General features: G+C 47.7%; 1 protein-coding gene across 2 annotated transcripts in view; it reads left to right on the top strand.

The window, feature by feature from the left end:
* Positions 1-20,260, top strand: part of LOC133353777 (schwannomin-interacting protein 1-like) — a 180,419-nt gene that overhangs the window by 123,798 nt on the left and 36,361 nt on the right. The window contains exon 1 of one of the 2 annotated variants that reach the window (XM_061570158.1): positions 16,080-16,215. The exons of the other annotated variant lie outside the window; for it this stretch is intronic. The gene's annotated coding sequence lies outside the window, so the exon portion shown is untranslated. Of the gene's footprint in view, positions 1-16,079; positions 16,216-20,260 lie in introns of those variants that run through there. 2 annotated transcript variants of the gene reach the window in all.

The raw sequence follows: 20,260 nt of genomic DNA, 5'->3' as shown, positions 1-20,260 counted from the left end.
GTAGACGGCGTTGCATGTAAAAGGAAGAAGCAATATGCTATTCCAGAAATGGCAAGATTTTATATATATATGGGTACGTATATAGTTTTATGAATAATACAAAAAAATGTGAATGTTCCATTATGTAGGCACCGTAAAATATTAACTGGCGGAGATGAACATTTTTAGGACCCTGTCCAGCGGCATAAGTGAAAGGCTCACTTGGACGGGGTAACCCCCCTTAGTGAGGCATCGTGCACAACGGTGGCGCGTCGCCCCCTAAGCCAGATTTACTCTCCTCTCTCAACCACCGTGCGATTACTGCCCGGTATATTTCACATTGCGTTGCACAGCGGAGCGCACGAAGACCGGACGTATTTTTTTTTAAACGAGACCCAACCAAAACCTTGGAACGTAAAACAGCGGCAATATTTGGCAAGTCATCAATTCCACAAGGAAGAGCAATACCTGATCAAACCAAGGGCATCAAAACCAACAAGACTTTATGGGCTACCAAAGAGTCACAGACTTGATGTCCCATTCAGACCCATAGTTAGTACAATAGGCTCAGCCACGTACAAATTAGCACGATGCGTGACGTAACAAATACAGCCCGACATCGGGTTCATTAAAAGACCAAAAACATAACGTGTGGTGCAAGTAGACCATACTATTTTATCTTAACCGGCGAAGGCCCACCCAGCAATTTTTGGCTAGTTTTTTTTTTTAGAGGCGATCTGGCCACACGTGATGGCTCATCAAAGTGGCTTTATCGTCATCGCATGTGCAAACTTATAGGTGCAGCAAAAAAACTATCTGAAATCTGAATGCGTGTTTCTCAATGCGGAGGGCACTGCCGAAGGATCCCGGAGAAAAAAAGTCCACGCGACCACCGCTGGGAGAACGTGCGAACTTTTCACAGTGGCAAGATGCGAACTTCAAACGTAGCTGTGTTTTTGTTCCTAGCCGATACTATAATCGATATTTGTTGTTGTTGTCTTGGGTGAGGTCACACAGTAATTACTATTACATGGCCGAACACAAAAAACAAATATGGATCACACAGCAAGTAATTCTCGCGAGTGACGTGGCGCACCGCAGAAGGTAGTGTGGCCAGCGCAACAACACAGGCAAAGGTACCCCGTATAGCCTTAACAGACTGTTGGGGAAAGTGCTGTTACCACACGTGGCCAACCGTGCTAATCGGAGGTTCGGGATTATTGCTGAGTCGACCCAGATGAGGTCCACAGAAGGTAGTGTGGCCAACGCTGCGACAGACTAAGACCACCCGTATCGCCATTCTCTCCCCAATGGCAATGTTTTTCCACATCGCACCAGGTACTCAATTGAGTCCAAGTCGACCTAGGGAAGGCCCAAGACCGGTTCAGATAATCGTCACCGGTGTTTGCCGTGAGCGGAAATCGAACTCGGTTCTCCGGGTTCCATAGCGCAGCGTAGCGATAACTTCTACCCGCTACACTACCGCTCCCCACACGCACACACGCACACACGCACACACGCACACACGCCTTTATTTCACCAGTGCTGGTGATGTTGAGCATGCCAGCACACCATACAATCATTGTAGGCTGAGTCGACCTAGGGGAGGACTAGAAGCCGTGTCGAAGCCCTGTAGGTGGGTGTCTAAGGCACACATTTGAGTCATCCACCAAAGCCCCACCGCCGAGTTTCTGTATTGGCAGCACGTGCGCGACACTTGGATATAGAGTAATTGAAATCAAGATTAAGCTGAAGATTAGCAAGATGGGTGTTCACTCAGCCTTGAATGAGTGCCCGATGCGGTGTGTAAACATCAGCACTGGGGAGACAGCCTTCATAGGTGCTCACAAACCTGCACTTGCCCCAGTCCGTAAAGGTTTCATGGGAGATCTTTGTCAGTGTATGGATGTGTGTGTGTGTGTGTGTTTGTTTGGTAGGTGGAGTGGGTCGACTGACTGGGGAGCGGTGGTGTAACAGTTAGCGCGTGTGCACTACGAACCCGGCGGACCCGAGTTCGATTCCCGATCATGGCCAACACCAGTGACGATTACCTGAACCGGTCCTGGGCCTCCCCAAGGTCGACGCAGCCTCAAATGAGTACCTGGTGCGGTGTGTAAACATCTAGGGAGACAAAGGCGGCCGGGCGTGGTTCTGGTCAGCCACCCACTCGTGTGCTGTGCTGGCCTTCATAGGAGCTCGCTAACAGCACTTGACCCAACAGTTTGTAAATGCTATACGGGGGGATCTTTGTCTTTGTTTGGTAGGTGGCATGGGTTAACTGACTTGAGTCATCTCAGTCAGCAGACCCATGACACCTGCCTCTTGTTCCGTGACCTCCTGCCAGCGTGCCTTCTGGCACTTCACGTGGCTGTTGTTGGGGAGATGGTATGATGGGGGGTACGGGGGGATAGGGGGGTAGGGGGGGGTGAAAGTTTGCTTCTACCCAGACGCAGCATAACGAGACGGCATATTTCCTTATGGAAGGCCCGTTAGCTGGCGGGTGCTAAGGACCCTGAGATTTCACGCACATTAACCACCACTTTGATTGGTGTAACCTCGTTATATCTGAGCATTCCAGCGTGGCTAAAATTAGAACTGTGCTCTTCCATTCATTAAAAATTAAAAAAAAAGATATATTATAAAATATAGAGCTGGTTAATTTGCAGTTTCCCCATTACGGATTGTAATGGAGCAGGAATTGCCGTGCATGACTTCACCCGCTCCGTGTTTTAAAAGAGATATGTACAGCAGGTGGAAAGTGGCTACAGTTTATAGCAGCAGTCGATTTCAGACGGACAGAATATCTTGTATCTTGGTGCTGATACAACTTTCCCCCGCACCTCCGAATTAGCATGATTGGCTACGTACGGTGTGAAAGAAGTGCTCTACTTACGAACGAGTTCGGTTCCAGAGGTCTGTCCGTAAGTCGATTTGTTCGTAAGTCCAACTTTACTCGTGTCGATTCCTAAAATGTTGTACGGCGTGCAGACTAAACACGGGGAATAGCTTTAAATGTTGTACAAACCTTCACACGCTACAGTAATTAAATCCTTTATATTAAGTTCGCTTGCTTGCTTGCTTGCGTGCTTGCTTGATTGCTTTCTTACGACCGTGTAAATCTTTCGGTCGTTTTTTAACCCACTTCCCGTGATCCAATCGAGCTGACATTTTGCACACAGACTCGTTGTGCGAGACAATTAATGTTCGTGAAAATTTGTTTTCAAAATTTTACACTGTTTAGGGAAAACAAATTAAATATTTAATTACCAATTGCTTAATACTGGCAGACAATAATCTGACCCATAGGTGGCAGCCATCTCAAGCCAGAGGACGAGAGGACTCTAGCCGCCACGCATATAAAGGATTTAGAGTGAAAACTTTGTTTTTACGGGTTATACTTATTTTACTGGAGCAGTTACACCTGATGACGGAGGCTTGTGTTGCTTCCGAAACGTCGTGATTTAATTTAGTTATTTTCATATATTTTTATTTTATTTTATTATAATCATTTTTTTTTACCTACGTGACTTTACCGAAAAAACCTAAGAGTATAATCCTGTAGTTGTAGATGCCACTGGTTCATGTCCTGCAAATGTAGATGTCACCACCGCGGTTGAACTTACTAATCTCGGTCCAAACAGGCAACTGAACGTATCAACAGATTTGTTCGTATCTCTGAAAGTTCGTAAGTCGAATGTACGTAGGTAGAGGAGTCCCTGTACTGTACAGTACATACACAGAGTGCTGTCCATGGAGCTGATCTGACGAGCTTGGCGGAGATACACACGGTTCGGATCTCACTAGAAGTCAGGGGTAAAGTCACGTAGGTAAAAAAAAATTAATTAATAAAAGTAAAAGAAAAAAATAAAAGAAAAAAAACCGCGACGTTTCGGAGGCAACACAAGCTTCCGTCTTCAGGTGGAACCGTCACAGCCACGCTTGCTTTATCAAGTAAATGTATCAAGTAAATGTTTACTTGATAGAGCAATCGTGCTGTAACGGTTCCATCTGAAGACGGAAGCTTGTGTTGCCTCCGAAACGTAGTGGTTTTTTTTATTTTATTTTTTTATTTTACTTTTATTAATTTAAAATTTTCACCTACGTGACTTTACCGAAAAAACCTAAGAATATGAATCCTTGCAGTCACGAAAAAGCTTCAAATCTAGAATAGAAGTCAGGGCTTAGTGTTATACGCGATGCTAATCTCACTAATAGTTACGGAGAACGAGTGAGATCAGCACCACGGATAGCTGAAGAGTTCGATTCGTCTATGTCCTCATGGCTGATCTCCCCGATTATTAGAACGAGGCGTACAGATTTCTGCACTCGAATCCGCGGACAGGGGTTTGTCCGCGGTGCTAATGTCGTGATGTTGCAAACGCGCGCGTGCGGTTCTCATCTGAAGGGAGTTAGATAGCGTGGTTTCTATGGGTGCGACAGCATCTCGTGATATAAATCGATACGCGCGCTAATAATCACACGAGAATCGGAGCGTGTGTTGTCGTTTATCTCATAAGTGCTGTCCATGGCGCTTCATAAATGGAATTGGCCAAACACCGCTGCCCTTCCTGGCTCCTCCCCCCTTAACCACTATATAAGGTACATATATTTTGCTGTGACGGTTTCACCTTAAGACGGAAGCTTGTGTTGCCTCCGAAACGTCGTGATTTTTATTGTTTTATTTTTATTCATTTTAATTTCATTTTTTACCTACGTGACTTTACCGAAAGAACTAAGAGTATGAATCCTTGCAGTCACGAAAGCTTCAAATCTAGAATTGGCCAAACAGCCCCAATAAAGGACCTTCCTAAAAGTGTCCAGACTCGCTGAGGATTTGCTAGATAAACAACTGACATTGTTGCATTATGTTTATATTCGGTGTTACTCGTGAGCTCTAAGAGAGACACATCTGCCTGTGGTACTGATCTCACGAAAGTGTGTGCTGTTTGTGATACTAATCTCACCGCGGGTTATATTTCGAGAGGGAGAGAGTTTAATGTGATCGTAAAGTGATGACTCAGAGGTGACTCTTCATTTCAGTTTCCGCGTCTAATCTATTCATTCACCCACGCCACGCATCTCATGCCAAAACAGCCGTGGATAAACACATTCCTGCGGAGGGAGCTGATAGGAACGTTGGGTTGCTCGGTCAATGGCCAGGGTCAACGGCGGCGTGGTGTATTCCGCAAATATGCCCGACTGTGAAGGCATATTTGTTTTATAAGGGCACCACGGGGTGACCAGCCCCTCCCCACCCAGCCCCACCCCTCCCACCCCCCACCCAGCCCCACCCTCCCCACCCAGCCCCACCCTCCCCACCCAGCCCCTCCCTCCCCACCTAGCCCCTCCCTGCACGACGGACGGACACAATAATCCCCTGTGGGCTGGTGTAACCAGGAGGTTCCTACCAGCAACATTGTCTGCCTCTCACACCCATCCACGTAGCTACCCACATCTTAGCCTACCAACCTTCTTATCTATCCACCTAACTATGCACCTTTTAACATACTCACCAACCTACTTACCCAACGTCTCACCCACCAACCCAATCAGCTAACTGCTTGCCTTCCTACTTACTCACCCATTCACCGAGTTACCCAACCACGTATCCACACACTCAACCACATACCCACCCACCTCCCCGTCGAACAACCCATCGATCTACAGTCGATCATCGATAATTATCCGGCGACTTGGGGGGGGGGAGGGGGGGGAGGGGAGGGGGGGGCGCTGGATTTTCAAAAACGCCAGATAATCACTAATCATCATTATTTAAAATTGCTTATTTTTGCACATTCTTGCATGACACTATTTTAATGTGTTGTGCATATGGTGTTTAAGTGTTTTAAATTTCTTTACTATTTAAAATTGTCATGAACAAACAAAATAAACACCGTAAAAAGTTACTATATTTACTGTACCGTACTTACCACTCCAAGCTCAAGGACTCTGAATGGGGAGATGTACATACTACTACTACTACGCTCTTGTTTTAACAACTTAAATTTGACGATCGCTGGACTGATGCAGCCTTGAGACCGGGGCTCCGGCGAACTCCGAATTCCACGCACTTTTTGCCGGATGGCACTGTGTATAGTTTCTGTTTTTATTACTGCAGTTTTTAGTCGTGAAAAATGTACACACGTGCAGTATTTTCAATTTTGTATGTAGTGTACAATGTACTGTATATAATATTTGACACTGAATCAAGCATAGCTACGTTTTTTTGTCACGTCCATGTTACCAATCGCCGGACTGATTACAGACTTTGGAGCGGTTTTGCCGGTTTCGCTGGATCAGCCCGGAACCGCCGGAAAATGTTGAAAGCCGGATAATCGCTCGCCGGATATTTGATGATCATCTGTATTTACCTATACACCTACCTTATACTGGTAGGAACCCACTGGTTCCACCAGCCCACAGGGGATTATTGTGTCCGTCCATCGTGCAGGGAGGGGTTGGGTGGGGAGGGTGGGGAGGGGCTGGGTGGGGAGGGTGGGTGGGCTGGGTGGGGAGGGGAGGGTGGGGAGGGGCTGGGTGGGGAGGGTGAGGAGGGGCTGGGTGGGAAAGGTGGGGCTGGGTGAGGGGTGGGAGGGGTGGGGCTGGGTGGGGAGGGGCTGGTCACCCCGTGGTGCCCTTATAAAACTCAACGTTTAACCTACTCACGCCGGCTTGTGCCCGCCCTCACAGTCGGGCATATTTGCGGAATACACCACGCCGCCCTTGACCCTGGCCATTGACCGAGCAACCCAACGTTCCTACCAGCTCCCTCCGCAGGAATGTGTTTACCTAACCACCTACATCACCATCTATCTTTCTACCTCGTTACGTGTCTACCCAACCATCTGCCTACATACCAGTTACAACTTACCTACCTTCTATATTACCTCCATACATACCCACCTAGGTACCAATTTACCCACTTACCGACATGCCGACTTACTCAAAGCATGTGATATTTCCGCCATGATTAATTGAGTATATGGAGGCAATTCATTGCAAAAACATTACATGCATTTCGTAGCTGATGTTCATTCGTTTCCCCGACATATTAAAGAAACATGCACTCTCACTGCGGTGTACTTAAGTGACCTCAACATTTTACATTTTATCAAGCAGCAACATCAATTGCAAATTTGATATCGTTCGTTCACTGGGCTTCTAATTACGAGTCGAAGAAAATACTCCACTAGCACAAATAAAAATAATTTCTCACACTTGTCATTCGCCGCCGTGCCCCAAATGCACTTATATATGAAACTAAACTAAGGACACGTGCTACACGCAAAGGCACGTTCACACGGTCGCGCAAGCATACATTGCTCTCGATGTCCCGAAACAGAATGGGCCTGCAACCGCTTTGTCCACATCTCAGTGAGGAGTTGCGCACGGAGGGGCGTGTCTGGGCGTGGCTAAAGTCGCTAGCGACGCCCCTTTTTGGGCATGACCCCCGCCCCTTTCTCTGCCAGGGTCCACCCCCCACCTACGTCAGAATCGTAACAAGCCCCGTTATCTTCTTGGTTCTTTCGGTAAAGTCACGTATAATGGAAATAATAAAATAATAAAAATAAAACATAATTAAATAATTCTCACGACGTTTCGGCCACAACGCAAGCAGCCGTCCTCAGGTGGAGAACAGGTCTGTCGAGAAGACAGAGTCTGACAGACCTGTTCTCCACCTGAGGACGAGAAGACAGAGTCTGACAGACCTGTTCTCCACCTGAGGACGAGAAGACAGAGTCTGACAGACCTGTTCTCCACCTGAGGATGAGAAGACAGAGTCTGACAGACCTGTTCTCCACCTGAGGACGAGAAGACAGAGTCTGACAGACCTGTTCTCCACCTGAGGATGAGAAGACAGAGTCTGACAGACCTGTTCTCCACCTGAGGACGAGAAGACAGAGTCTGACAGACCTGTTCTCCACCTGAGGATGAGAAGACAGAGTCTGACAGACCTGTTCTCCACCTGAGGACGGCTGCTTGCGTTGTGGCCGAAACGTCGTGAGAATTATTTTATTATGTTTTATTTTTATTATTTTATTATTTCCATTCTACGTGATTTTACCGAAAGAACCAAGAAGATGAATCCCTGCAGTCACGAAAGCTTTAAATCGAAAAAGCCCCGTTATATATAATGTTGTGTTAAAGGTACACCACGCGATGAGATACGTCGCTGAGCATAATTGCTCGCGACACATTGAACCTGTCTCTACTATCAGCAACCTGTTGTGCAACTTGCTACAGAGACACCCAAACATAATCGGTTCAGTTGCACGCAATCACGTTGCGAGTGGTATACATTTTAGAGGCCTATTTAAATGTTTAATGGGGCTTCGCAGTATGGTTGTCACCCCGTAACTGTCAACCCGATGACCCGAGGTCGATTCCTGACCCCAGCTAACGTCATTGAGGGAGTGACATCTGATCAGGGCCTGGGATACCATCTCCGCCAACCCGCACTCACCGGCTTGGTGATGTTACGGTTCAAATTTTCCCCGCACGACCGACACTAGCTCCTTGCCACCTTTGCCAGAGGCTAAACTCGTATTTCACAGTCCGCCTAGGTCTATCAAAACTGTGCAGTAGACCGTTTATAATAATAAAGTCCTACTACAATACCGGTACCAGACCTCAGTACAAATCAATTACTGCTATCACCCCAGACGCAGATAGATTAGTTAAGTATAAATTGTATCCAATTCAGCCGGAAGGGCACAATAAGCTACTCGGATCTATTTCGTATTTCTCCTACAAAGGTACAGATGTTATACAGTACAGATGGCAAACCAGGACATGTGACAAACCCTGCTGACATGGGGTGGGGAGACCTTTATCCAGTAGCGGATTGACAAAGAGCTGTAAATTTGTTTTGCTAGTACTTACATTATTATTCACAAACGTTTTGCTTGCACAGCACATTTTTTTAATGCAATCGAGCCATTCACAATAATGCGAGCGTTGTTGCCAGTGCAATACGGCACAATAATGTCCCGCGGCTGGCTCGACAGTTTTGCTTTTCATTTAATTGGGAATAAAATACGACGGTTAGAAGTCTCCTTAAATACTTGAGATCTGCATGAGAGTGAACGAATGCGGCTGGTGTACACTTGCCGTTGATACGGGTTTTGCAGCTTTTCATTGTCCCTGCAGAACCTCACGTGGGCATGCCATCGATCGCCACCCGTGCCTTTTAATTCACATTTTGGCAGGAATCTCTTCATTTCCCGGACGAGCGGCGTGGAATCGAATCTCGCAGGCGTGCGGTTTCAGCCGCACCATGACCGCTTACGATGATGATGGTGATGATAATGGTGATGATGATAAATTGTGTGGAGCAAATCCAAGCTTTTAAATTAACCGTGAATATGTCCACGCATTGGTATTGCTACAGCTGCCGCAGTAGTTGTTCTTATAATATGTGTATTAGTTTCTAGATTTACTGGTCCTCATCACACATGAATGTGGAATGTGTCTGACTGCTAGCTCATGTGGATTAATATTGGTCCCCGTAATGAAATACAACAGGAATTAGACCTTATGGACAATTTATTGGGGCAATATTTACAATACGTTCTCGAATAATCCATAAATTGAAGTAGAAAAACCTGACTTGCTAGGTATCACGACAATTTTTTTGGGAAGGTCTTGCATTGGGGTATTTGGACAATTTGGAGTACGTGGGAAAAAAAAACCCCCGTCATGTATATGAAGGAATAACAGTCAAATGTCCTCACTGATGGGTTAATGAACTAATTTGGTTACAGTGGCATTTCCTGGCCACCTCACAAGATCCAGCATGTTTTAAAGAGTTTCCCCAAATCCGTACGATCAACCAAACTCTTGCCTTCAAAGTGCTGAACTCAAGAGGGTTGCGTACTTCGCTAAAGATGAGTTACAGCGAATAGACTGTGCTTGGCACTGGTTTAAGAAGCACCATGGGGACGAAACATCTTACCGCAGACAACAGGAATGCACAAATTCCTTGAACACAAAGGCCAAAGCACTCAGGATGGCGAAAGAGTCAGGAATTCCATTCTGAGCAGGAGCCTACAAAAAAAATTTGTATTGATACATCAGCGAGGCATTCCTGGCTAAACAAGGACTTGTATATTTAAACTTAATTTAATGATATTTGTTTACCCAGGAAAGCCTCGCTGGAGCCTCAAGATTATTATTTTCAGTCGGGTCCTGCTATGTTTATTCATTATTTTTCCGTAGTGGTGGTGGTGGTGGGGGAGGCTACACATGCTTTGTGTTTCTTAATTTAGTTATTTCGAAAGTCATATTTCAAATTCGTCAAACTTGGACCGCGATGCCGGCGCGTGCACGTGACCCACGCCATTTATTTTTTGTACGTTTGTTGAATTTCTTTCACGCCGTACGTAGCCAACCGTGCTAACCTTTAGAGTACGCTGTGAAGCAGATGGCTCGCACATTTTACCGCTAATACACCTCACAGTCTAAACCCACACAGCCCTGGGCTCTTAACAGCAAACTTCTGCGACCAAGTAGCAAATGTGCCCGGTCATATCACTGGCAAAACAAACACGTAACTTCGGAGTTAATGGTTAATTTTTAAATCCTTTATATTAAGTTCGCTTGCTTGCTTGCTTGCGTGCTTGCGTGCTTGCTTGCTTGCTTACGACCGTGCAAATCTTTCGGTCGTTTTTTAACCCACTTCCCGTGATCCAATCGAGCTGACATTTTGCACACAGACTCGTTGTGCGAGACAATTAATGTTCGTGAAAAATTTTTTCCAAAATATTACACTGTTTAGGGAAAACAAATTAAATATTTAATTACCAATTGCTTAATACTGGCAGACAATCATCTGACCCATAGGTGGCAGCCATCTCAAGCCAGAGGACGAGAGGACTCTAGCCGCCACGCATATAAAGGATTTATAGTGAAAAACTTTGTTTTTACGGGTTATACTTATTACAATGTGTGTGTGTGTGTGTGTTCTGTCCCACTGAAACCAGTGGAGGAATGTTAATTAATATGCCACTGTGTGCTGTGTGAGATCGAAGGAGGAGGTGTTATTGTGTTTCGTCTGCATCCTGCCCGATTATATTGCCTATGCTCTGCAGAGGCTGGTCACCAGCATCACAATTAGAATTTCCACCAATTTTTCAGGGCACCTGCGTTGGAGATAAGAAATTCGCCCCACACCGCCGCCCACGTAGATTCACGCGGCGAGACAATTTCACTTGACTTTGACACTTTGTCTAGGGGCCACGCAGACCTAACCCTTACGTGCCACGCTATGTGTTCTCTAGCGACAGTCAATTGCTAGTGCAGTGTTTTGGGGGCTTGGAGGCTGCATTGGGAAGAGTGTGGGGGGAGAGAGAGAGAGGGAGAGAGGAGACAGAGGCATGGACCACAAGGGGGAGAGGGGTGGAATCTCGGTCTGGCTGGGCTGTGTTTGTGGCTGGTGGGTAAGCATGCAATAGGGCGGGTTGGTGTGGTCGAGGTTTAGTAAGGCATAGGGAAAGTGCCACATAGGTAAGTATTGTATAGGTTCGGTGGGGGTGGTATATGATGTTTATGGTGTAGGGTTGGCGGGGTACGGGTGGATATCTTATAGGGTGGGTGTGGTACAGGGTGTGTATGGCAGTGTGAGGAGCGGTGGCGCAGTGGTTAGCGCGCTGTGCTACGAACCCGGTCATGCGAGTTCGATTCCCGCTCTCGGCTACCCTAAGTCAATCAATGAATTCAGTCTTTATTTCTATAGCACGATTTCGTACAAAGGATGCCATTCAAAGTGCTGTTCTGGGCCTCCTCTATGTCGACTCAGCCTCAAATGAGTACCTGGTGCAGTGTGTAAACATCGCCACTGGAGAGACAAAGGCAGCCGGGTGTGGTACTAGCCAGTCACCCCCTTGTGTACCGTGCTGGCCTTCATAGGTGCTCACTAACAGCACTTGCCCCAACAGTTTGTTTAGGCTACAGAGGGGATCCTTGTCTTTATATGGTAGTGTAGGATGTGGTATTCGGTGGATGTTTTTTTTGTAGGGTGAGTGGTATATGGCAAGCATAGGGTGGACGGGTGGGGTTTAGGTTTGGTGGATGTGGTACTGTGTGGTACTGTGTGGGGTGGGTGAGTCAAAGTTGGCTATAGTGCATTTCCCTACTAGTTAAAGGTAAATATAGAGGATGGGTATGGATGCCTATTTGGTGGGTGAGTTGGTTTTCACAGCACGAGCCTTTGAATTATAAATATTATAACGCAAAGGGGTTGAGTGTACGTGTGTTACGGTGATAATAATACTAATTGATGGTAGGTTTAGTCGAGGTGTATGGTCGAAGAAAATAATAACACAGCAATGGCAATAATTAATTATTTGACCAGAAAAAAAAAAACCTCACCGAGTTTCGGGGCCCTGTTTTTCTCCAGGAGGGTCACATGCGTTGAGATGTTTGACCGATTTTTGTTTTGTATTGAAGAGTTGTGTGGAAAGAAAACCAGAGTAAACATAACAAAAGCAAAGATCCCCCGTGTAGCCTTAACAGACTGTTGGGGCAAGTGCTATTAGCGAGCACCTATTAAGGTCGGCACGGCACACGAGGGGGTGGGTGGCCAGCACCACGCTCGGCCGCCTTTGTCTCCCCAGTGGCGATGTTTACACACCGCACCAGGTACTAATTTGAGGCTGAGTCGACCTAGAGGAGGCACATTACCCGGTTCAAATAATCGTCACACCGGTGCTGACCGTGAGCGGGAATCGAACTCGGGACGCCGGGTTCGTAGCGCAGCGTAGCGCTAACCGCTGCACCACCGCTCCACACATACCACCTCCACACACACACACACGCACATATCAGGCACGGTTACCTGACAGCCCAATCACAGAGCACTGAGTACTAAGCAGGCTCCGTGCCCTGCTTGGCTTGTGAGAGCCGACGGGAGATCAGAGCGCACTCAGTGTGAATTGGCTGGAGGCACAGTCGAGGGGTAAGTTTTGAAACCACGGTGAGATGTCCTTCATAATGTCGAGTCTACGGTTAGTAGGCGGGCGTGGTGCGGAATAACAAAATAACATGTTCTCGGACTCCGTGAAACAGTCCATTATAGGAGGTTTTTTTTAGGCTCCAAGCCAATTGAGGCTTCTTCTGAGCCCAGTTTGTTTTGCAGCGCATTTGTTTAGGCAAAACCGCGTGCCGTCACATGCAGGGTGATGTGGGGATCCAGCAATGTGCATGGGGTTAGTGACTCTGTAACAAGTATAACTCGTAAAAACAAAGTTTTTCACTATAAATCCTTTATATGCGTGGCGGCTAGAGTCCTCTCGTCCTCTGGCTTGAGATGGCTGCCACCTATGGGTCAGATGATTGCATGGCAGCATTAAGCAATTGGTAATTAAATATAATCTTTTTGTCCTAAAAAGTGTAAAATTTTGGGGAAAAAAATTCACGAACATTAATTGTCACGCACAACGAGTCTGTGTGGAAAATGTCAGCTCGATTGGATCACGGGAAGTGGGTTAAACAAGTAAACCCGTAAAAACAAAGTTTTTCACTATAAATCCTTTATATGCGTGGCGGCTAGAGTCTTCTCGTCCTCTGGCTTGAGATGGCTGCCACCTATGGGTCAGATGATTGTCTGCCAGTATTAAGCAATTGGTAATTAAATATTTAATTTGTTTTCCCTAAACAGTGTCAAATTTTGGAGAAAAATTTCACGAACATTAATTGTCTCGCAAAACGAGTCTGTGTGCAAAATGTCAGCTCGATTGGATCACTCGAAGTGGGTTAAAAAACGACCGAAAGGTTTGCACGGTCGTAAGCAAGCAAGCACGCAAGCAAGCGAACTTAATATAAAGGATTTAAAAAAACAAAGGTTTCTGGCCTGGTATATGTATATGATGGGTGGGTGGGGATGGGTAGAGGATGGGATGTTATTGTATAGGGATGTTAGTGGTACGTACAGTCGTCCGGTACAAGATGAGATATAATTGTATCTGGATGTCATAGGTAGAGTGGTGATGTGAAAAGGATGATCGTATGGTATACAACAATGGTGGTACCAATACTGGATCTACATCATTAGACCTTTTTTGCCAGTACCAAAGTATAATAATAGGGTTTTTCCCCTTTTTGTCTGGCAACAAAACTGAAACCTTTTTACATCAGTGTGTTTTTGTTTGCATTTTTGACCAAAATGACACTGTGGCTTTAAGAGGAAAGCAATAATAGGCGCCGTTTCGGGCAATTACCCTTTTTAATAGCAACTAAATTGTAGATATAATACAGGTAAAGTAGGTAGGTGGGTGGGTTTGGTATTGTGTGATATTAGCGGCTTGTCGAGGACACGATAAGGTAGGTAGGTGGGTGATGTTCGTTCTATGGTGGTGAGTTGGGGTAGCTTGCGTGAGAATCTGTATGGTGGGTGGGTGTGCGGGAGGTGAGCAGAGCTGGTAGGCGGGTGTATGTATGGCGACTGGGTGTATGTATGGCGACTGGGTGTGTGTGGCTATGCTGGTGGGGAGGATGAGGAGGGTTTGTGGGGAGGAGGAGGGTTGGTGGGTGGGGAGGAGGAGGGTGGGTGGTTGGGGGGGGTGGAGGAGGGTGGGTGGGTGGGTGGGGGGGGGTGGAGGAGGGTGGGTGGGTGGGTGGGGGGGGTGGAGGAGGGTGGGTGGGTGGGTGGGGGGGGTGGAGGAGGGTGGGTGGGTGGGTGGGGGGGGTGGAGGAGGGTGGGTGGGTGGGTGGGGGGGGGGAGGAGGAGGGTGGGTGGGTGGGTGGGGGGGGGAGGAGGAGGGTGGGTGGGTGGGTGGGGGGGGGGAGGAGGAGGGTGGGTGGGTGGGTGGGGGGGGGAGGAGGAGGGTCGGTGGGTGGGGAGGGGAGGAGGAGGGTGGGTGGGTGGGTGGGGGGGGGAGGAGGAGGGTGGGTGGGTGGGTGGGGGGGGAGGAGGAGGGTGGGTGGGTGGGGGGGGAGGAGGAGGGTGGGTGGGTGGGTGGGGGGGAGGAGGAGGGTGGGTGGGTGGGGGGGGGGAGGAGGGTGGGTGGGTGGGTGGGTGGGGGGGAGGAGGAGGGTGGGTGGGTGGGGGGGAGGAGGAGGGTGGGTGGGTGGGTGGGGGGGAGGAGGAGGGTGGGTGGGGGGGGGAGGAGGGTGGGTGGGTGAGGGGCAGGAGGAGGGTGGGTGGGTGGGTGAGGGGGAGGAGGAAGGTGGGTGGGTGGGTGAGGGGCAGGAGGAGGGTGGGTGGGTGGGTGAGGGGGAGGAGGAGGGTGGGTGGGTGGGGGGGACGAGGAGGAGAGTGGGTGGGAGGAGGAGAAGGGTGGGTGGGTGGAGGAGGAGGAGGGTGGGTGGGTGGGTGGAGGAGGAGGAGGGTGGGTGGGTGGGTGGGTGGAGGAGGAGGAGGAGGAGGGTGGGTGGGTGGGTGGAGGAGGAGGAGGGTTGGGTGGGAGGAGTAGGGTGGGTGGGTGGGAGGAGGAGGGTGGGTGGGTGGGTGGAAGGAGGAGGGGTGGGTGGGAGGAGGAGGAGGGGTGGGTGGGAGGAGGAGGAGGGGTGGGTGGGAGGAGGAGGAGTGGGTGGGAGGAGGAGGAGGGGTGGGTGGGAGGAGGAGGAGGGGTGGGTGGGAGGAGGAGGAGGGGTGGGTGGGAGGAGGAGGGGTGGGTGGGTGGGAGGAGGAGGGTGGGGGGGGAGGAGGAGGGTGGGTGGGTGGGGGGGACGAGGAGGAGAGTGGGTGGGAGGAGGAGGAGGGTGGGTGGGTGGGAGGAGGAGGGTGGGTGGGTGGAGGAGGAGGAGGGTGGGAGGAGTAGGAGGGGTGGGTGGGAGGAGGAGGGTGGGCGGGTGGGTGGGAGGAGGAGGAGGGTGGGTGGGTGGGTGGGAGGAGGAGGAGGGTGGGTGGGTGGGTGGAGGAGGAGGAGGAGGGGTGGGTGGGAGGAGGAGGAGGGGTGGGGGGAAGAGGAGGGTGGGTGGGTGGGGGGAGGAGGAGGAGGGGTGGGTTGGGGGAGGAGGAGGAGGGGTGGGTTGGGGAGGAGGGGTGGGTTGGGTGTGTGTGTGTTCACTGTTTGGCTATTCTGGTGAGTAGGAGGAGGGATGGTGGGATGTCCGTGTGGGTGTGTGGGTGGGTGGGGTGTGTGCTCCGGCCCTCTGTGTGTCACCCAGGGGCTGTGGCTGGATTGGGTGCTGGTTCAGAATCTGCTCGTGCTCCTTCGGCGGTAGCTTGTGTCGCTCTGTCCGCGTGTGTCTCTCAGCTCCTGTCTTAAGTGTTAATAGAACTGGATCTGCTAACAGGTATGGAAACAAGCCAGTGTGTGTGTGTCTGACTGTCTGTGTGTGTGTGTCTGGGTCTGTGTGTGTTTCTGTGTCTGTCTGTGTGTGTCTGTTTGTGTGTGTGTCTGTGTGTGTGTCTGTGTGTGTGTCTGTGTGTCTTTATTGTGTGTCTGTGTGTGTGTCTATGTGTGTGTGTGTGTCTGTGTGTGTCTGTCTCAGTGTGTGTCTGTGTCAGTGTGTCTGTGTGTGTGCCTGTGTGTGTCTGTGTGTGTCTGTCTCAGTGTGTCTGTCTGTATGTGTCTGTCTGTATGTGTCTGTGTGTGTCTGTGTGTGTGTGTCTATGTGTGTGTGTCTGTGTGTGTCTGTGTGTGTCTGTCTGTATGTGTCTGTGTGTGTATGTGTGTGTCTGTGTGTGTCTGTGTCTCAGTGTGTCTGTGTCTGTCTGTGTGTGTCTGTCTGTGTGTGTGTCTGTGTGTGTGTGTCTATGTGTGTGTGTCTGTGTGTGTCTGTGTGTCTGTCTGTATGTGTCTGTGTGTATGTGTGTCTGTGTGTGTCTGTGTCTCAGTGTGTCTGTGTCTGTCTGTGTGTGTCTGTCTGTGTGTGTGTCTGTGTGTGTTTGTCTGTGTGTGTGTGTCTGTGTGTGTGTGTCTGTGTGTCTGTGTGTGTGTCTGTGTGTGTATGTGTGTGTATGTGTGTATGTGTCTGTCTGTGTGTCTGTCTGTGTGTCTGTCTGTGTGTGTCTGTGTGTGTGTGGGGAGCGGTGGGTGTAGTGGTTAGCGCTACGCTGCGCTACAAACCCGGCGGACCCGAGTTCGATTCCCGCTCACGGCCAACACCACCGGTGACGATTCTCTGAACCGGTCCTGGGCCTCCCCTAGGTCGACTCAGCCTCAAACGAGCACGTGGTGTAGCTCTGTGTAGTCAACATCGTCACTGGGGAGACAAAGGCGGTCGGGCCTGGTGATGCCGTGCCCCTACAGTCTGTTAAGACTGTACTGGTGTTGTTTGTACATATTCTGCTAAATGTTACATAATACGGTATAACACACCGACGAAAACACACACAAGGCCGAGCTTAAGTGCATAGATACACTGTTAGTGTTTCATTCCGTGATATGTAATGTTATTTACGTGGTACGGACAGCTTAAGTGAGTTTACATGGTGTGTGTGTACTGTATAATAGGGTTACTTACGAGTTAACAATGAGTGTATCTGTACGTGTACTATATAGGATGTGTGTGTGTAGATGAATCAACAAAGTTTAACGTTTAAATCTTCGCGTTTTAAATCCGTTCCATGACACTGCAAATTGACGTGACCGCCTCGCCTACTGTAGACGATGCACACTTTGTGTACAGTTATGTTATGTTATATTAGTATGTATGTGTATATATGTGTATGTATATATATTATGTTGTGTTTTAAAAGTGTCGTTTATATCTGCGGTGAAGAAAATCAACGTTTATTTACACTTTATGCAGCAATACACACACACGTGTCAATCATATTCGTTGTTTAACTTATTACAATGTTAAAACTAAACACTTTTATAGCTTGATGAGATATAAAAAACATGTGTTGTGTGTCTGGTACTGTACCACACTACTACATAGCACGCTAAAATAACAATAATAACAATAAAACTACATACAGTGCAGCACTTTGAATGTATGTTCAGCTACACGTGTTCCGTATACAAGTTAATTTAAAATCTAGATTGAAGTTAATTTAAGTTTGGCTACATCTCAACACTGTGTGTGTGTGTGGTTCAGTCTACATCTATTTAAAGTACATGTTTTAAGTATACAGTGCACGAGTTAAGAGTTCATTTAAACGTTTAACCATCATTACAAAGTGTTGTGCTTTAATAATGTGACCCTTTAAACATCTCTGTGTATGTTATCGTAATGTAATGAAACATTATGTGACTTCTTAGTGTTCTGTGTTGCTATACATTGTGTAAACTAGAACTACAACTATACTATACGTGCACAAATACAATTACTACATTGAATGACTACAGTACAGTTACTGCATTTTACTTTATAACGCGTTAAATTATTATTATAAACGCACGTGGCAATGTGCCCATACAATAATGTACATAACAATACTATTATATCCTTAATCTTAGAAGGACATCATCACAGGCAAGGCTTTTGTTATTGCTTCGGCAAAGTGGTTTGTGCACTTTTTCGATGTAAAGCTTTCGTGACTGCAGGGATTCACCTTCTTGGTTCTTTCGGTAAAGTCAAGTAGAAGGGAAATAATAAAATAATAAAAAATAAACATTATAAAATAATAATAAATAATAAAATTTAACATAAATAAAGTCAAGTAGAAGGGAAATAAAAAATAATTAAAATAAAAATAAAAAATAATTGAAATAAAAAATAATAAAATAATTAAAATAAAACATAAATAAAAATAATTCTCACGACGTTTCGGCTACAACGCAAGCAGCCGTCCTCAGGTCACCTTATTATTGTATTCTTTTATTATTTCCCTTCTACGTGACTTTACCGAAAGAACAAAGAAGATGGTTTGTGCATGAAGACGAAGAACACGAAAGTGATGATGATGGTGGTGAACTTTGAAGGGTGGTCACATTCCAATGTGGATGTCGCCCCCTGCTTCTTGTTCTTGTTGATGTTGGTGGTGGGTGAGCGGATTTCTAAAGGGGGGAGCGAGGCTGCTTCAAGGAATGTCTTTGTGTGTGTCGTGTGTGTGTCGTGTGTCTTGTGTGTGTCGTCTTGTGTGTGTGTCGTGTGTGTGTTGTCTTGTGTGTGTGTCGTGTGTGTGTTGTCTTGTGTCTTGTGTGTGTGTGTTGTGTGTGTCGTGTGTGTCTTGTATGTGTGTGTCTTGTGTGTGTGTGTGTCGTGTGTCGGTGTGTGTCTTGTGTGTGTGTGTGTCTTGTGTGTGTGTGTGTGTCTTGTGTGTGTTTGTCTTGTGTGTGTGTGTGTTGTATGTGTGTGTGTCTTGTGTGTGTGTGTCTTGTGTGTGTGTGTCTTGTGTGTGTGTCTGTGTGTGTGTGTGTCTTGTGTGTGTGTCTTGTGTGGTGTTTCACGTCCTGTGTGTGTGTCTTGGTGTGTGTGTCTTGTGTGTGTGTTTCACGTCCTGTGTGTGTGTCTTGTGTGTGTCTGTTTGTGTGTTTCACGTCTTGTGTGGTGCCTTGTGTGTGTCTTGTGTGTGTGTGTCTTGTGTGTGTGTTTGTCTGTGTGGTGTCTTGTGTGTGTTGTGTGTTTCACGTCTTGTGTGTGTGTCTTGTGTGTGTGTGTCTTGTGTGTGTGTTTGTCTGTGTGTGTGTCTTGTGTGTGTCGTGTGCTCGCAAACAGCACTTGCCCCTACAGCATGTTGAGGCTATATTGTACGGGGGATCCTGTGTCTGTGTGTGCCTAGAAACTTGCACCTTGCGTGTAGGCATATACATCTGTGTACAGTACATTTTTTAAATTCCTTCTTGCCCTCTGTATATAATTACTGTACACCGTAAATAGTGTGTGTGTGTGTACATGACTATGTGTGTGTGTGTGTGCCTGTTCTTTCTGGCATACAATTCCCTGCCACAATCATACCCTCTGTTCTGTGTGTTTCCGAAACGTCGACCTTCCCCCCCTTCTGCCCTTTTAAAGGAACATCTGAGTCGGCTGGAAACATTCAGACTGGCCCTGGTTGCCAACGATCCGTCCTGGATCTAACCAGCCTGGGTTACAGCAGATCATTGAATGATCTGGACACAGTCCCATCGCCACATGCAGGGCGAGGCTGCGTTTGGCTGGGTCAAGTAGCCCGCATGCCCAGGCTAGAGGAGAGATGAGTTGATGTGTGAGTGAGTGAGTGACACAGGCTAGAGAAGAGATGTGTTGATGTGTGAGTGAGTGACACAGGCTAGAGAAGAGATGAGCTGATGAGTGAGTGAGTGAGTGACACATGCTAGAGATGAGATGAGTTGATGTGTGAGTGAGTGAGTGACACAGGCGAGAGAAGAGATGAGCTGATGAGTGAGTGAGTGACACAGGGTAGAGAAGAGATGGGTTGATGTGTGAGTGACAGGCTAGAGAAGAG

The sequence above is a fragment of the Lethenteron reissneri genome, chromosome 45, assembly GCF_015708825.2.
Source record: "Lethenteron reissneri isolate LAM-NWPU_2019-01 chromosome 45, ASM1570882v1, whole genome shotgun sequence".
NCBI classification, from domain to species: Eukaryota; Metazoa; Chordata; class Hyperoartia; order Petromyzontiformes; family Petromyzontidae; genus Lethenteron; species Lethenteron reissneri.
This window is presented reverse-complemented; position numbering and strand designations above follow the sequence as displayed.